Source organism: Glycine max, chromosome 19, assembly GCF_000004515.6.
Source record: "Glycine max cultivar Williams 82 chromosome 19, Glycine_max_v4.0, whole genome shotgun sequence".
Classification (NCBI taxonomy): Eukaryota; Viridiplantae; Streptophyta; class Magnoliopsida; order Fabales; family Fabaceae; genus Glycine; species Glycine max.
In genome coordinates, this window is record NC_038255.2 from 26864640 (window position 1) to 26877427 (window position 12788).

General features: G+C 39.7%; 1 non-coding gene across 1 annotated transcript; it reads left to right on the forward strand.

Moving 5' to 3' along the window:
* The first annotated feature begins 4808 nt into the window (after nucleotides 1-4808).
* Nucleotides 4809-4915, forward strand: LOC113000531 (small nucleolar RNA R71). The gene has a single exon (XR_003265864.1). It is a non-coding gene; the product is annotated as a small nucleolar RNA R71 (small nucleolar RNA).
* Nucleotides 4916-12788: the final 7873 nt, after the last annotated feature.

The window sequence follows — 12788 nt, forward strand, 5'->3', positions numbered from 1 at the left end:
TGGGTTTTCAGACCATACCTTACTTCAACATACCAAACACCACTAATACATATGTTTTTGTTCTTTTACAAGTGTTGAGGGAAGGAGCCCAGAGTATGAAGAACCTCGAGATTTGAGGTCAAATCCTTTCCAAGGTGGAGGGAATGATGCAATCCTACTCGCAAGGGCATTGGGTAGAAGACTCCAAGTAGATTGGGCTAGAGATCCAAAGGAAGGCCCTAGGGTTCTCATGAGCCTTAGGGTAGATTTCGAGCCCATGGGCTAAGTATGAGCCCGCTTATCTTTGTAAATATTAGAATAGGTTTTTCCTTCGCCTGGACCTTGTATTTTGGCCATTCTAGTAGTATAGGGTTTTATCCTTGTATTTCGGGGCATTTTGAGTAGTCTTTGTACCAAGGACTTTTTTTTTGTATTTTCATGTTTTTTTGTCATGGGGGTGAGCTTAGCTATTAGAGAGGTGTGTGTAGCTAAGCTCTAGCTTCTTTAGGAATCTTCTTAAGGAAGCTTCTCAAGGAGGTGAGCTTAGTTATGAGAGGGGTGTGTGTAGCTAAGCTCTAGCTTCTCAAGGAAGTTTTCTCAAAAAAGCTTCTCAAGGAAGTTTTCTCAAGAAAGCTTCTCAAGGAAGCTACCTAGTCCATAAATAGAAGCATGTGTAACACTTGTTGTAACTTTGATGAATGAGAGTCTTGTAAGACATACTTCAAAGTTCCACTTCTCTCCCTCTTTTATTCCTTCAATTTCGTGCTCCCCCCTCTCTCTTTCTCTCCCTCTTTCTTTTCCTCCATTGAAGCATCCTTCCAAGCTTCTTATCCAAGGCTCATCTTGGTGGTGAAGCTCCTTCTCCATGGCTTATTCCCTAGTGGATGGCGCCTCCTCTCACCTCTTCTCCTTTGTCTTCCGCTGCATCTCAATGGTGGAAAATCACCATTAAAGGACCTCACTAAAGCTCAAAGATCCAGCCTCCATTGAAGCCCCACAAGCAAGCTTCTATCACAGTCTCATGATCTGAAATGCATGGTCTAATGACCTGATCACTGCACAATTTCCACAAGTAGGGGTCATCCCAAATAAAATGCTTAGCATCACTTTTAATTTTATCTTTTTGGGCCTTAGATGCTAAGGGAGGAAAAACAGAAGCAACTAAATAATTGACAATGTTAGCAAACCAGGGAGTAGAAAGAGAATCAGAAATACTATACAATATATATAAATGATCATCCGGAAAATCATCCCGAATGGGTGAGTCCTCATCAGACACATGTTCGGTCCGACTCAAATGATCAGCAACTAAATTTTGTGCTCCGCTCCTATCACGGATCTCCAAGTCAAACTCTTGGAGCCAGAGCAGCCATCGGATCAACCTAGGCTTTGAATCAGCCTTCTGCAACAAGTACTTTAAAGCTGCAAGGTCAGTATAAACAATAATGTGAGTACCAAGCAAATAAGAACGAAATTTTTCAAGAGCAAAAACTATGGCTAGTAGCTCTTTCTCAGTAGTAGTATAATTCGCTTGGGCAACATCTAAAGTCCTAGAAGCATAATATATCACCCTAGGCAATTTATCAATTTTCTGAGCAAGGATAGCCCCCAATGCATAATTTGATGCATCACACATAAGCTCAAAAGGGCCTGTCCAGTCGGGTGCCTGGATGATGGGGGTGGTAGTCAGTGCTCTTTTAAGCCAATCAAAAGCCTCCTTACATTTATCATTAAAGTCAAACTCCACCTCTTTCTGCAACAAGTTTGGCAGTAGAAGGGCTACTTTGCTAAAATCTCTTATAAAGCGCTTGTAGAATCCTGCATGACCAAGAAAAGATCGCACCTCTCGCACGCAAGAAGGGTAAGGCAATTGTGAAATAACAAAAATTTTTGTAGGATCTACTTCAATGCCCTTATTGGAAATAATGTGGCCTAAAACTATACCTTGCTCAACCATAAAATGACATTTTTCAAAATTTAGAACAAGGTTAGTTTCAGTGCATCTATTCAAAACCTTTTCCAGACTATCCAAACAAACATCAAAAGAGGATCCATATACAGTGAAATCATCCGTAAACACCTCTATGTAATTTTCTAAAAAATCACTAAAATGTTATTCATGCACCGCTGGAAGGTACCAGGGGCATTGCACATGTCGAAAGGCATCCTCCTATAGGCAAAAGTGCCAAAGGGGCAGGTGAATGTTGTCTTTTCCTGATCCCCAGGAGCAATAGTGATTTGCATATAACCAGAAAAACCATCAAGGAAACAGTAGTGAGATTTACCTGCCAAGCGTTCAAGCATCGGGTTAATGAATGGCAGGGGAAAATGGTCCTTTTTGGTAACCTGGTTTAGCCTCCTATAGTCGATGCAGACTCTCCAACAGTTTTGCACCCGAGTAGGAATCAACTCCTTCTCATTTTTTATCACGGCGAGGCCGGTTTTCTTCGGGACTACCTGGATGGGACTCACCCATTGGCTGTCAGAGATAGGATAAATGATGCCAGCTTGCAAAAGCTTGGTTACCTTCTTCTTCACTACATCAAGAATTACCGGGTTGAGTCTTCTCTGTGGCTGTCTTACTGGTTTAGCCCCATCCTCTAAATTTATCCGATGCATACATGTGGATGGGCTAATACCAGGAATGTCCACCAGGGTCCAGCCTATAGCCTTCTGATGCTTCTTGAGAACTGATAACAACTTCTCTTCTTGCTCATCAGCAAGGGAGGCAGATATAATTACTGGAAAACTTTTGCTCTCATCCAAGTAAGCATATTTTTAATTTGATGGCAGAGGCTTCAATTCTGGTGTGGGCGGCTACATAGTGGTAGAAAGAGATGGTTTCTCAGCCTGTACCTCATAAAGAAAGTCATAAGTATGTGTACTTCCTGAAACATGGTTAGTTCTATCTGACTCTATAAAATCAATCTCAAGAGGTAAAACATCACCAGACATGTAATCAATATCAAATTTAGATTCACTCTCAGCATCAAATTCAGACATATGATCAAGTACAAATTCAGATTCAATGCATGAAGAGTGACAGGCATGCATATTAGAATGAAGATCAGTCATGTATTCATCAACAATATGGTCAATTAATTCAACACGAAATACAGAAAGATCTTCAGATGGGTGTTTCATAGAATCAAGAATATTAAAATGAATAGTTATATCACCAAACTCCATAGATAGTGTGCATGCATATACATCTATCTTAGTTCTAGCAGTTTTCATAAAAGGTCTGCCTAGAATGATGGGAACTGATCCTTTAGAAAATCCCTCCTCCATATTCAAAATATAAAAATCAACAGGGAAAATCAATTCACCAACTCTAACTAGGACATCCTCTATGAAACTAGCAGGATAGGCAAAACTTCTATTAGCTAAATGAATTACCACATCAGTTGACTGCAAAGGACCTAGAGATAGAGAATTAAAAATAGACAGAGGCATAACACTAACAAAAGCTCCTAAATCTAGCATGGCATTGTCAAACTTATTGTTCCCTATAATAAAAGGTATGTTGGATGTAGCTGGATCTTTACATTTTCAGGGATTTGGGGAATAGATTTACCAATCAATGCAGAGACATTTCTGCCCATACTAATTATTTCACTTCCTTTAAGCTTCCGCTTATTAGTGCACAACTCCTTCAAGAATTTAGCATATCTTGGAATTTGCTTTATTTCATCCAGCAGAGGTATGTTTACCTCTACTATCCTAAATGTTTCCAAGATCTCCTTCTCTACCTCTTCCATTTTTTTGTTGGAAATTGCTCTTGGAGGGAATGGAAGAGGGATATGCTGCTTCTCTTTAGATTCACTTGCATAGAAATTGTTAGGTAACTTACTCTTTAAATTTTTGTCATCATCTTTTTCTGGAGTAGAGTGAGGTTGGGCAGGTTCATTGGCAGATGAGGAAGATGCTATTGGTTGAGGTCCTTGACACTGTTTTCCTGACCTCAATGTAATGGCACTCACATTTTTGGGATTCTGGACAGATTGAGAAGGTAATCTATCAGAATTCTGGGACTGTTGTTGATTTAACTGTGTAGCCAACTATCGCATCTGATTAGTTAAGCTCTGAATGGAGGCTCTGGTCTCTTGCTGAAACTACATGTTTTGCATAGTCATTTGCCTCACAAGTTCTTCAAGGGAAGGTTGCGGAGGGGCCTCAACTGTTTGTTGTTTCTGGGGCTGTTGCTGTTGTTGTTGCTGGATTGGTGGTGGAATGTATGGTCTGCTTGGGCCAGCAACATTTTGAAAATAAGGTTGTTGTTGTTGCTGCTGCTGTTGTGAAGGATTTGACCATCTAAGGTTGGGATGATTCCTCCATCCGGGATTGTACCTGTTGCTGGAGAGGTCATAACTATTTTGTTGTGGCGGATTTTGCTGTTGAGGTTGAGGATGTTTGTTGTAGATGTTTGCAGCATAAGCTTCAGGCTGTTCAATTGCTTCAGATTGTTGCACAGAAGGGCAAAGGTCCGTGTGGTGGTCGGCAGAGGAGCATAAACCACAGAGTCTGGCGACAGGTGCATATTTTTTATTCATGGCCAGTTGGGTTACCAGGTTAACCAAGGCATCTAGTTTACCTTCAAGCTTCTTAGTCTCACCTGATGAATTCGCGGCTACTTCATGCACTCCTCTAATGACAATAGCATCACTTCTGGCACTAAATTGCTGGGAGTTTGAAGCCATCTTCTCAATTAAATTTCTGGCTTCAGCAGGGGTCATGTCTCCAAGGGCTCCACCACTGGCAGCATCTATCATACTTCTCTCCATGTTGCTGAGTCCTTTATAAAATATTGGAGAAGAAGCTGCTCTAAAATCTGGTGGTGAGGGCAACTGGCACATAATTTTTAAAATCTCTCCCAGTATTCATATAGGCTCTCTCCACTGAGTTGTCTAATACCTGAAATATCCTTTCTGATGGTCGTGGTCATGGAAGCAGGGAAAATTTTTTCTAAGAATACTCTCTTGAGGTCATCCTAGCTCATGATGGACCTTGGAGCAAGGTAATATAGCCAGTCCTTTGCCACTCCCTCTAAAGAATGAGGAAAGGCCTTCAGAAATATGTGATCCTCCTGGACATCTGGTGGTTTCATGGTGGAGCAGACAATATGGAATTCTTTTAGATGCTTGTGTAGGTCTTCACCTGCAAGGCCATGAAACTTTGGAAGCAAATGGATCAGTCCAGTTTTAAGAACATATGGGACATCCTCATCAGGGTATTGGATGCACAAGTTTTCATAGGTGAAATCAGGTGCATCCATTTCCCTTAGAGTCCTCCCACGGGGTGGAGGGTGTGCCATGTTCTCAGAATATTCAAAATCAGAATGCTCAAAACTATAATGCTCAAAATCACCAATAACAGAATGCTCAGGATGCTCAAAAGGTACTAAATGATGTCTAACTAATCTATGAAATGTCCTATCTATCTCAGGATCAAAGGGTTGTAAGTCAAATGGATTTCCTCTAGTCATACACTAAATTCAGCATGCACAATTAGTTGCCTTCTTATGCAAGTAACAGTGTAGGTTTGAACTACAGCTACCATCAAATGATGTCCAAATGACTTGAAATTTTGTGATCAACCTTATAAAATGATGAGAAGATAGCACATAAAATTTCAAACAAAAATTCAAAGTCTAACTATAGAAGCTAAAATTGGTAAGTTAAGAAAAATAAGAGAATAAAACTTGGAAAATAAAAAACTTTTGACAGAATCACCTTTTTTGGACGCTGGAGACCTCAGCCGGCCTACAAGTGGCTTCCACAGCGTAGGAAATTTTTTTCTACCCCAAATACATATATAATAATTGCGATTCTGATAACCAGAGCAAAAGTTATGGCCGTTTGAAGTTTTGACAAAAATCAAATTTGCTACTTTTTTGGAACTTTCAAATCTGACCAAACTAAAGGCTTTAGCTATTTTTCCTACAAAATATAGATTAAAAGAAGTTACCAAAAAAAATTCAGCCAAAAACAACAACTCTAGCTACTAAAACAAAAAATCCCAAATAATTAGCAAGGGTGGTCGCTAAAATCCGTCGTTACATGATTTCCACTACTACTTTGTTTTGCCGCAAGCAAAAGTGGTTGCTAAATCCGTCGCAAAACACTATTCACAGCAAAACACCCAAAACTGAAACAGGGGAAACGCTTAACAGAAAAACTAAAATAGAACACACACTAAACAAAATACCAAGACACTAAACAACACTAACACACACATACTAACAATTAAACATAAAACACGAAAGAATTAAACACTAACACGACACTAGCTATTATGAACCTTTGGACACTGCTCCCCGGCAACGGCGCCAAATTTGATTGAGGCCGTACCCGAATCAAATAAATATTAAAATGTAGTAACTAGGAAGTGATCCTAGGTTGTTCCCAACGAGCAATGATACACCAAATGTTCATAATAGATAGTAGGAAATAGTAACAAATTGGGGGGGGGGGGGGTTGTTTGCTTTTGTAAATTAAAAGCGAGTAAAATTGAATTAGAAATTATCAGAATTAAAATACGTTGCTTCCCCTTGATTCACAAGCAAGTCTCTTATCCTAGGTTGTGAGAATTTTATCCTTTATCAGTTCAACCACTTAATCCAACCCTAAGTTAAATTACTAAGCGAAATTTAATATAAAACATTCATTATGTGATTAAGCATCACACACACGAATTACTCATAAATGATCATTAAGCATGAATATAAATTAAGCGCAGAGACAATTAATCAAGCACTAAGCATGCATGAATTAATAGCAGCAAATTCAGAGTAATTAGTGAAGAGGAAAAACTGAACAGAATTTAACAGTAATAATAAAACCTCAAAGAGAACTGTGCTTGATCCTCAAGAGAAAACAACGCTGTGGACTTAGTCTTCCATTAATCAAATAGAGAACGAAATTTTATTGATAAAACTGAAAGTCTGAACTGGAATTGTAAAAAACGAAAATAAAAGAGAAAGAGAAGAGAGACCAAAACTAAAAATGAAAAATAGAAGAGAGAGAGGAGAGAGAGAGAGAGAGAGAGAGAGAGAGCTAAACTAGAACCATGGTGCTGTTATATAGTTTTTCAGCCCCAAAGCTTACAAATCTGTTTTAAATCCAAGCCCATAAGTAAAATCAAATCAAATCTAGATAAGATAAGATAAGATCTAGATTAAATAATATCTAGATGAGATCAAATCTAAATAATATCTAGATAAAATAAGATAAGATAAGATCTAATTTTGTAAAATAAATTAGTCTTCCCTCTTCAAGTCCAAGCCCAATTCTGGATTCAAGCCCAAGCCCAATTCTATATTCAAGCCCAATGCTTCATTAATTCCTGAAATTAGATTAAAACATCAAATTAGCTGAATGGGCCCAAATAATAAAATGCCTAATTAATTTGACAATTAAGACTAATCAGTACAAAAATGGTGCAAAAACGGTTAAGAAATAAGAGAAAATAATGGCACATCACCCCCCCATTGTTACTGTTACTGCAAGTATATTATGAACATTTGGTTTATCATTGCTCGTTGGGAAACGACCTAGGATCACTTCCTAGTTACTGCATTTTAATGTTTATTTGATTTGGGTACGACCTCGATCAGTGACTCACGCTAAGCATGACTTTTTCCTAATTTAGCCTTCTTTCCTCAATTAGCCCTGCTTTCTTGAATTATCATGATAGCGCTAAGCGTGTTGTTCCTGCTAAGTCCGAGCATTGCATGGAGTGCCTAGAGTGTGCTAAGCGCGCTTCTTCAGATTTCCAATTTTCTCTTTTGGGCTTTGTTTTACTCACTAAGAATCATAAATTCATCAACTTTTATTATTTTCTACACAAAAACTTAAATGATGTTACAATATCAATTATTTGCACAAAAAGGAAGAAATAGGAGAGAAAAATTACAAATTCCTATATAATTTATCCCCAAAATATACTTATAATTAGCAATTATCAAGATCATTGTGGCGTCCCTAAATTAATGACTGGTTTAATAGTAATAATTTAAATAACAAAAACCATGGTAAATTTTATTTTTTTTTCTTCTTTTTTCTTTTTCATTTCTTTCTCTTTTCACTATAACTAGGTTTAGAAGGAAAATCCTCACTATAAAGTCCTGAATGGCCAGTTCACAACTCTATTCGGAGTCATTTCTTTCTTACCGCTCATAATTCTCTAAATTATTTTGCTGTTTCAAAAGGAAGAATATACCAGCCATTACTTTAGGTCGTCACGTGAAAAAAGGGTAAAATACAGTCGATAAACTCTTTTACAAATAAAGTTGCTAATGATTTCTTTTCAGATAACAAGATCGATCATAAATGCATTCATCATTTAAAGCTGTCCAAAATATGGGAGTTTTACAAAATATATAGTGTCATCCAGAGCAAAGGTGTCCATAGTGGTGGCTTCAGCCACATGTATACAATCATCAAATTCCTATACATCAGGTCTACCCACATAAAAACAAAAGAGTAAACCTAACAGTCAGTCCTAGATACCCCCACCCTCAAAAAGTATACAAAACTAATCCAAAAAAGCTGTCCACTAGGATGAAGAGCCTCCGCTGATCGCCATCTCCCTCGGGCCACTATCCTCCGTAGAGTCTGCCTCAGATGACGTTACCTCGATCACTTGAACGGGCTCCACTAGACGATATGGTGTAGGCGTGGGTAGTATCCACTCCACCGTGCGCTGAAGCGTCCGTGCAGGTTCATCTGGATGCACCAAAGAAGTGGCCGTGAATCGAATGGTGCCCCGAAATCGGCACCTCGTGTTGCCTTCGAGGGTCTCCCAAACTCCCTCTAGGCACTCCATCTCTACTCGATCACGGATTAGCTGCGCCTCCATCACGATCTACAAGAAAGAAAAGAAAGGGGTAGACTCTTTCACAAGAATCTAACTGCGCTGCACACAATGCATCTCATAACCACTACATGACGTTAAAATGAGTATCTTGAGGCTTTTCATCTCTGGTAATCGATTACACAACCTTGGTAATCGATTACCAGAGGCTAAACTTGAATTACACAGCCTCAGGACATGAAATATGCAATAATACACTGTGTAATCGATTACACATGCCTGGTAATCGATTACCAGTGACCCATTCCTCTGTGTAATCGATTACACAGGCTGGTAATCGATTACCAGAGGCTCCCTAAGTTTCCTGACTTCGTTTTCAAGCCTGGTAATCGATTACACCCCTTGGTAATCGATTACCAGAGACCATCTTAGCCTCCTGTCCTCAATTTTAAGCCTTGTAATCGATTACTCACCTTTGGTAATCGATTACCAGAGGCCACAATCCACATATTACACAAAATTCACAGCTGGCCAGCCACCACAAGCCTCCTTGCTTTGTGGTCTTGTTTTCCTTTTATCTGTTGACTGCCAGGAGCTCGCCTGCTTAGGTACATCACAGGTTCTCACTGACCGACTATGCCCGGGTTGGGTCGGGATTGGTCAAGCTTGGTTTTGGGCAATAGCACCCCACCTGACGTCCCCAAGGTCTCCTGACCCCCGCGACATATCTCCAGGTACCACTCTGTGGTCAACAATAAAAGCAGGAAGTTTCACCCTTCAACACTTCCTCATCTCAAGCTTGTAGGATTATGGGGTACCCATCACATGTGGTACTAGGTGGCGGTCGGGCGATGGTGCACAACAAGCTTTCCACATCCACAATGCGCGCATAAACCCACCATCCCCTGTTGCCCACCTCCAACTGAGCTCACGTACTCCCACGTAGCCCATATCCTCGTTTCTCTCAACACCGGGTCCCCATCAATCCTCTCAAGCTTCCACAACATCCAAGCAAAACAACATTCAAACAGCACAAGCTATCACAGCCAAGCAAAACAGAGCAAAGGCAGAAAACTCTGCTCAACACATCAACCAAAATCACAGCTTTTCTCACGTAAAGACCACAGTAACAATTCCTTCGATCCAATTCGTTAACCGTTGGATCGACTCCAAAATTTTACTGGAAGTCTATAGTGTATAAGCCTACATTTTGACCGTTGGGATCTACTAGCAAACATCCAGAACTCATTCTGCACTAGACTTTCCACAGCCAACCACACACAAGCATTTTTCTGCACTTGTGCAAAATTCTGTTGCACAATTTCACAGCAAAAATTCTGCATAAGTGCAGATTTCGAAAATCACCCTTCCTCTCATCCAATCTTGCCCAAATCAAATCCTACAAGTCCCAAATCATGTATCAAACATGTCTAAACCAAAGCCAAGCTTCAAACCACAGCAACACAAAATCTAGGTGTCCAAAACCCCTCAATTCAATGGCTTTTCTAGGTTTGAAAGGTGGAATTTAGAATGAGGTAAATTTGGAGCAAATTCTCACCTCACACAAGTCTATAACATCAATCTAAACTTGCTCAAACTGGATTTACACCTAAATTTCCACCGAATCAAAATTTGACTCCTCAACACCCAATTTTGCCCTAGAAATGGCTCTTGGTTCACTTTGGTCATTTGTTTTTCTCTCTAGCTCAGCCTAACCTTTCTCACATGTCCTAAATGACATTTCAAGCTAGTATTAACTCACTTTAACCTCCATTTACCACAGAATTCAGACTTAGCCTTCCAACTCTCAAAGTCTCACTCTTTTTCCACTCATAACATCACATTCTCACTTTCTAACCCTAGGTTAGTTCTACCCTTTGTCTCTAACAGATTTCTATCAGCAATTTCAGCATATAAACATCACAAACATCATCACAAAAACCCTAAAACAGAATGGGTATGTCTAATTCACCCAAACATGGCAATTTTGACAAGCTTTCAACAAATGCCTTCACAAATAATCATCACACAGCAGAAAACTAACAAAACTACCCCTCATATCTCCCAAAACCCCATACCCACGAAAATCAAGAGGGAAAGAAGTCCACCCAAACCTGAAATTTCGAAGTCCCACTCGTAGCCACGCACTTCACGACTCCAAAAATGCTCTCCTTTCACGATTTGGGGCAGAAATGGTGGCCAAAGGTTGAAGCTTTGCTTGAAGCTTCAATGGAGAATGAAGAAGAAGAAAGCTACGTGAGAGAGGGAGAGAAAAGGCTTCTGAATTTCTGCTTTGGCTGAGTGAGGAGAGAGAAAAGCTTTTTGGTTTTAAAATAAAAAGGGTTTTCCCCTTTTTCCATTATTTTATTCAAGCTCTGCCACATGTCCCTATTTGATTGGAGCAAAAGGGCCCACTTTCTCTCTTTTTGACTGTGACCCATACTCAGTCACAAAAGTGAGAAAAATCTGACCTTTGAAACGCTAAAATCCTGCCTCGGTTTGCGTGTCGTTTCTCTGATTCCAGTTTCTCGCGTTTCTCTGCGTCCGCCGGGGCCAGTTTTCGAAAGCAAGCAATATATATATCAAAACGCTCAGAATGAAACCCCGAGCGTGGTTTAGAGGTTGGTTTCGTTAAATTTTAAGTCGCACGCAAAACGATGATTTTTAACTAATTAATTAGGAATTAACCCATAACCTCCCAGTTATGGATTTCTCTCCCTTAATTAGCCTAACCCGCATATCTTGCCCCCCGCTATTCCTACTTCTACCAAGAACATATAGGCATATACACTGAATAATACTTATATATAATCATTCAAAATACATCGTTTCCAAAAATTCCGGATAGAAATTTCCAGGATGTTACAATCATCATCTGTTACCTGAGCATGATTACCTGACCTTAGAGTGAGAATGTAGTCGGTCCACCAACTCCTAAGCGATTCCTTAAGTTTCTAGCAGGGTCAAGAAGCAGTCCCCTATAGGTTTGCATCCTGTTGTACCCATCATCCGTTTCATCAAACTTGCGGACTCCACCCATATCTAGATCGGCTACTTCCTTCCACCCAACAACATAAATGACCATTTCTACTCCATTTACAGTAGAGAAGAGGTTACCTTCAAGGTCAGCAGATGCATAGGTGTAGAAAACCTTGACTAGCTTTGGACAAAAGGTTCCTTTCATCCACACCAGATTTGACAATGCTTGAGCTTCCAACAGATTAGGAAAGTTGAACCCTTCCTAAGAGAACCACTCCAAGTCCAGATACTTGGGGATCCTTACATTTTTTACAACATAAATCATGTTGTAGTCATTCTTCTTGCTTTCATATGTGAACCATGTGTCCAAGCGGTTGAGAAAAGCCTATGAGCATTTACCTTGCTTCGTCTTGGAAGTTTTTGCTTTCTTCTGTGCTCTTGAAGGATTGCTTGCCATCAAGCGGTTGAGAAAAGCCACTATACATCATTCAAATGTCAGAACATAATTCAGTTTTTACATATATCTAAACCTAAGACCTACATGCCCAACCAAAAAGAGTCAAGGAACCAACTAAGGAAGAGTTGATAACAAAACACAACTCTCCCCCAAAATCAATTCCAACGATATCACGTCGGCTTGATGACTCCAACAAAAGACTTCCCTCCAAGTCACCTACTTGATAAGAATCCTGAAACTGCCCAAATACAGGGACCTATGACCAGGAGTAGGACCAAACAGTCAGTGGATACCCTCCAACGAATGGTAGCAGGCATACTTAACAAGGCCCAAGTGGAGAAGGATGAAGGCCCAGAAGCAGAGGCACTACTAAGCATATTAATCGCTGCTGAAGGCCTAGACTAATTTGAAGGCCCATGCCAAATATGTTCTATTTTTTATTTATAATTTTTTTTGTTGTAATTTTGGCCCAAACTGATTTAAAGGCCCATGTTTATTTCTATTTTTTCGTTCAAATACACTATATGTATGGATTTCATTTACAATAGAAACACTTTTG